The 6,334-nt window shown below is 40.4% G+C and overlaps 1 protein-coding gene across 1 annotated transcript in view; it reads left to right on the top strand.

The window, feature by feature from the left end:
- LOC108073797 (uncharacterized) overlaps positions 1 to 6,334 on the top strand; it is an 87,912-nt gene that overhangs the window by 13,921 nt on the left and 67,657 nt on the right. The gene's annotated exons all lie outside the window — the stretch shown is intronic.

Genomic DNA, 6,334 nt, shown 5'->3' with positions numbered 1-6,334 from the left:
CACCGGCCAACGATGGCCATTAGTTTAAGGTCTGTGCTACAACAACGGCAACAACTCGACGGGGTAAATGAGAAAAATCAACAGAGTAGGGAACTCAATAAAATGCCCGCTCATGAAAATGGAGGGGAGGCCGAGACGGAGGCTGTGCTGCGAGCTGGCTAATGGAGAAATGTATCTGGCGGATAGACAAGTGAATCGAATGGATCGCCATGTAGTTGTCGCACCCGTGACGAATGTCTGGCTACCTATATCCCAGGGTTTGGTCATTCATTAAAGGTGCCGCTCGATTTCATTAAGAATCCGTTCGGAGGAGTACGCGGAAATGCAGGCCAACCTACCGATAGACACGATCAACCCTTTCGCTGGGAGCGTCCTTGCCCTAAATATTCACCGCACGGCATTGTAGCCGCTTTATGGCCAATCCTTTCTGCTTGTGTGTTTGCAAACAATTCGATTTTATGGCCGCCTAAGCGAATTTCCCCGCCTCAATTAGGCTGAGGTTGTAAACTCATAAAGCAAACACGCGAGAGTGCGAACGCCGAGCAGGCAGCCGGCAAAAAAAAAAAAGGAGGAAAAAAGGAAAACATAACGGAGGGTAAATGGGGCAGGACAGCCTCGGTTTGGTTTGCACAGGATGCGCACGCAAATATCCTTTTTGGGCGCAATTAGCCGTCGGGAAAATCCCAGTGCCGATATCATCGAACCCAGAGCACACGCACACCCAGCGATCGAGTTCGTGTCCGAAGTCTTTCGTTCGCCATTCTTGGCTTTCCGCCCATAGGTTCGCCCCTTTCTAGTCTGCTCTGTTTGCTCAAAACCAGAGATCCGATGCCGGAGACCGGAGACCGGAGACCTGAGATCGTAGACCCAAAACCCAGACACATTTACATAATGCTCGTTTTCTGCTGTTTTGCGCCGCGCTTAAGTATGTTTGCCCGGCCCGATCTCTCTCTCACTGTTTGCTCTTGACCATCTTCACCATCTTGGCCATCTCTTTGCCATCTTGGCCTGTTTGCCGCTCGTCTACTTCTCGCCCAGGATTCCTGATTTCCTGGAATCAAGCACAGCTTTTGAGCTTGAAAATGGCGTGAGTCAGCAAACAAGACTTGGGAAAGCCAAATGAAGACCACTTTAAGCCAATGTTGACTTGGCTACAAGAATAAACTGTTGCAATAAGTTGCATAATTTCACAAGCTTCTTGGTTTTCACTTTACAGATTTAGGTGCAGAAATTTGTATATGGCAAAGGAAGGCCTGATGGTCATATTTCTTATAGGTTTTAGTGCAAATTTCTAGTTTAAAAATGTATAAATGATCACAAGATATTAACTTATTCTAAGAGCTAGAAGTATCACAAAAATCCGACGGCAAGATCTACCAGAGATCTTTTAAAGCCCAGACCTTGGACTGTTGCAAAAAGTCTGCTCCTTCTCCGAGCAGGTCGCCACTACTTGGGACTTTATAATCCAGGTCGTTTAATGGGCAGAAGAAGAAACCTTTGGCGGAGCACCTACCTATTTAGTTTGTGAAGTTAAATTTATATTTAAACATTAACAAAGTGTATCAACTAATACAGTAGCCTTATTCTGCGATTATGTGAGGCAACGAAGCCATCTGGGTCTGGATTGGAAGAGAAGAACCGGGACCAGGTTTTCCTACTCTCTTTAAATAATTCAAGATGCTGGGGACTTGGCGCCACAAGAGTTTGGTGACCACCAGTACGGTGGCCAGTAGGCCGGTAAATGCCCAGCCAACTCGTCCAGACCTTAGCAGTTTTTCCTCCGCCTTGTACAAGTACATATAAAAATTTGTCAATTTAGATGTTGGGTGTGCCCAGAACTTCAGTGGTGGAATCTCTGACCAAAGGCGCAGACGCATTATCTCGCTCAAGGTGAACACATCCTGCTTGCTGTCCAACTTGCGGAACTCTCCGTCTAGCACATGGTATAGTGTTAATGGCTCAAAGGCAGACATCCGTACTCGCAAGGGGGTATCTGTGGAGAGATCCCCAAAACCCAGGCTTACACTGCTCGTGATAGGCATGCGGTGAAGAACACCCTTGAGATTTAAGCAATCCGATTCGCGCTTTGAGCACAGCACCAACAGCCACTCGCCGCTATTGACTTGGTTCACATTGTCCTCATCGATTGCGGTAAGGGCTCGGTCTCCTTCAATGAAAAGCACCAGAAGAAAATTTAAGAAAAATGTTATATAACGAAAAAACATGTTTTAAAACGATCTCTTTTAGTTGGTTGATTTACGGATATTTTAGAGAGTTATAAGAAAATTATGGAAACAGGACAATAACACAAGAAAATGAAGAATCTTTGAGATGTTTAAGAGACAATTAATTTTACGAATGACAGAAAAACAAAAGAAAACAATGTGTAGAATATAAAATAATTTCAAAGATTTAAAATGGATAACTAAGCCAAAAATGCATTTATTTCAATTCGGAAAACTGTTCTGAATTAGTTTTTATAAGGTTAACAAATCCTTATACTATGTTTAAAATTTTAAGAAATCAAAATTTTTGGCAATTTTTGAGATATTTGACCCCTTATCAAATTTTGAAAAAAATGCGGAAAAATTTTTTTCTTCCGGGCATGTCTAGAAATACTCGCCTGTTGATGCTGATCAGGAATATATATGATTTATGGGGTCGGAAATGACTTCTTCACTGTTTCACTAGCTTCTGGCCGAAGTTATAATACCCTTTAAGGGTATATAATAATAAAATATATAATTATTAATCAAATAAATACCTCAATACCTTAAAATTAAAATCATTATTTAGTTAATAATAAAATACATTACAAATAATAATATAAATACCCCAAAAGCTTACCAGTTAAATCACTATTTAGTTAAAATTGTTCATCACAATTCCATAAATAAAAATTTGGCAAAATGGAATTAATAATCCTTCTTATCTATAAGTACAGTTGGCACCATCGAACGCTGACAGGACATTAGCATAAGATGGCTATCAAGGCAACTCGAGAGCTGCTTCTGTTCTCGTACTCTCCTGTCTGAGTGTAAATAATTACCCGCAACAGGAATAATAACTGGTGGGCTGCGGAGGGGGAGTGGATGTGGGCTCCTCGAAGGAGGAACCGGTGGGAGGACCTGCTCTAATGACCACAATAAATTATTTTCATTTAGGGGCATTTAGCATAGAGAAAAAGCCGAGTGGCTGGTAAAGAAATAATTTATAGCTGTTGAAAACTTAACATGTTCATTTGGCCAACATGTGTGTCTGTGTGTGTGTTGGGAAATTGTTGGGGTATGTGTCAGTGTGTGTGGGCCCAATAATAATGGCGCTTGTTAAGGCTTATGAGTAAATGTTTGTGTGTGTGCGTGCGTGGGACAGCAAATGAAAGGACCTTGCCAAGCATTTGCCTGGGCATCCCACATCCCACACACAACACACAAAACCCCTCCCCAAACACCAAGGACAAGCCCCAACTATTTGGTATGTATTTCATGTGTGTGTGTGTGTGTGTGTGTGTGTGCGGTGTGTGGATACAATTGTTGCTGTTTCATATGGTCTCTGGCTGTGGCTGCTGCTGCTGCTGCCACCGACAGAAAAATTACAGTTGCATACACATTTGCCTGTGTTAAATTGTCCCACAACCAATACAAAGTGACCTTTTCATTTATTTTTATGATGCCCCAGCCTCCCCACAATGCCCCACAATGCCCATTTTCCCGCCCCATCAGCACATGTTACAGAGCCCCGGTCTCGGCCATAAAAAATAGTTCGCCCAATCCAACTTTCCTGCGGCAACAAATGTTGGTTACTTCGGCCGAAAGAGGATTCCTGGTTACTGGATAAAATGTATTTTGTTTTCTGTTATTTTTCTCTTTTTTTTTTTGGGGATTTTGAATTTGTTTATTCGAGTCTGGGCCTAATGGAAGGGAAATCTGCAGATGCCCATTCGGTTGCCATGTAATATTATATCTGTATCTGATGAAGGCTTTTTTTTTGATGGTGTTTATTGTGTGGTGTGGCATTTTTTCATTACCCTTTATATATGATATATCTAAAGCTTACCTTCCTGCTGTTATGATCTGCTTAGCTTAAACATTTTAATTGGCTTCTTGAGGAGTATTTTCCCGTGTGGCTGCCCGACTTAAACTTGAGCTTCAAACTTTTGTGGATATCTTTAGTAGGAAAAAGTTTCATATTTGCTGAGGAAGTTTGAAGAACTTGGTTCAAGTTTTAAATAGTTTCGTTGACATTGAACCATAAATTATATATTTTGGGTTATAAAAAGCCAATTTAAGTGAATTTAACTTAAACTAACTATTTAATTCCTTTAATATAAGTAGAATTTTTTGTATTCCCCTATTGATGTTTTGTAATCTATTTTTTTGTGACTGCCTGGGGCTTATCAATCTTGTGGCTCTTATGCTCTTCTGTATACCCTTGGCTTTTGGCTTCTTCTCGCTGCCAAGTTTGCTAAAGCTCTCGAAGTTGATTCTGCACTTCATTGGGAAACAAAACAAAATGTTGCAATTTAAGCTTTTACCCAGACTCTTCAGTTGGCGAACGAGTGCAGTGCACTTGGCCTGCAGGGGTGATGATACACGAAAATTGAATATACAGTACACTGAGCGAAAGGAGAAGCAATAAATAAAGAATATATTTGAATAAGAAAGCAGGAAATGAAGAAATATTATGCAGAGTTTAAGAAGATTTCTATCTTTTGATTAAAAACTATTTATAATAATTATAAAAAACTATATTTCCTTATTCTGGGTAGATTTTTCTCTAGTGCTCTCGGTTCCAGCTCGTTATCGAAGGACACGAGTCCCGGAATATATCTGTTCACTGGCCTGGGGGCTGTTCGAGTGGCCCATCATTTATATGTTGCTTTTCCTGCCTTTGACTCAATCATCTGCTCGTTTGGAGGCAGCCGGAGCTCCATAATTTCCATTAGAAGCGCCCTGGGCCTGAACTATACAGAGTCCAGTCAAAGGCAGCTTCCGAACCAAATGCCTCCCAGTTTTGACCGCTTTGGCAGCCAACAATTCCGGCTATGCCAAACTGCAGTTTTAGCTGTTCGTTCAGTTCGTTTGTTTCGGTTTGGGTTTGGGTTTGGGTTACGGTTTGGGTTTACTGTGTTTTCCCAACAAACTCACACAAAGAGAAACCCAAAAACTTTCGCCTGCATAAATTTGATTTATTAATAAATTATACACTTCTCTCCGCAAAAATGAAATTCAATTCTATTTCCGTTTATTTACTTGCAGGTGAGTTCGGGCAGCGAGGCCAGCTGGAATCCGTGCTCTGAAATCTACGCAAAATTCAATTGCCAGTGTATGTATCTGGGCACTTACACATGTTTTCCGGTAAATTGATGTTTAAATCTAAAGCGAATTGGAGTGCCTCTGTTTGTGAAACAAACCATTGTAAATATATATGTATATATATGTATATATGTTTTTATAATTCCAACTAGCCTAAAAGCAGGTCATCGGAAAACAATTTTATTTTCACGAGCCACCTGCAGAAAAGTATGCAATGGCAAAGGAATATATGTATATATTCGTGTAGGCTCTTAAGCCGATTTACAAGGTGACGCTCGGTGGGACGTCTGCTATTTCGTTGTTTACTATTTTCTGGTAATTTTAAAATATTTTTCCATACTTTAACATCGTTTATAGGTGCTATATTTTGAATCTATAAGTTTTCTTAAGATCAAATTGTATGATTTTGTTAAAAGCAACCCATTATTGATAGTTTTTTGATAACTCTTAATTAATATATTTGTTTAATTTAATTTTATTACTTCGTACGTATATAATTACAGTTTAAATTTATTTAAAAACACGTTAAAAACTTGCAAGAATTTCTACTAGTTATTACCAACAGAACCACTTAAATTTATAAAACCCCTTTCATTCCCTGACCACTAACTCACTCTCAGTTGAAAGCAAAAAAGAAAGTCCTAACCATTATGTAGTTCGTAGGGAATTTCAGTCGTTATATCGTCTGCCAATCACTGAATTTAATGTCGATATTCAGATGGAGGTAGTGACAAGGCAGACACGGCTCAAAAGTCGAGCCATTGAGGGTTGGGGAGATGGCTCCAGGGAAGAAGGCAGCAAAATTTGAATAGGCCTCCGACTGTGAGGGTGCTGGGTGCCAGACAATATTTGCATAGCCAGAAGGAGGAGCTGGTGGAGAAAGTGCCGGAGAAAGTGCAGATGATTGCACTCACACATCGAGTTGACACTATTGGAAATACATTGCGTTTGCCTTGCTCTCGGGAGTCAAATGAGTTTTGCATAAACAAACATTGTCGACCAGTAGTAGTCCCTTGGTA

This window comes from Drosophila kikkawai, chromosome 3L (assembly GCF_030179895.1).
Source record: "Drosophila kikkawai strain 14028-0561.14 chromosome 3L, DkikHiC1v2, whole genome shotgun sequence".
NCBI lineage: Eukaryota > Metazoa > Arthropoda > Insecta > Diptera > Drosophilidae > Drosophila > Drosophila kikkawai.
Note: the sequence above shows the minus strand (reverse complement) of the source record. Positions and strands in the feature narration are given on the sequence as shown.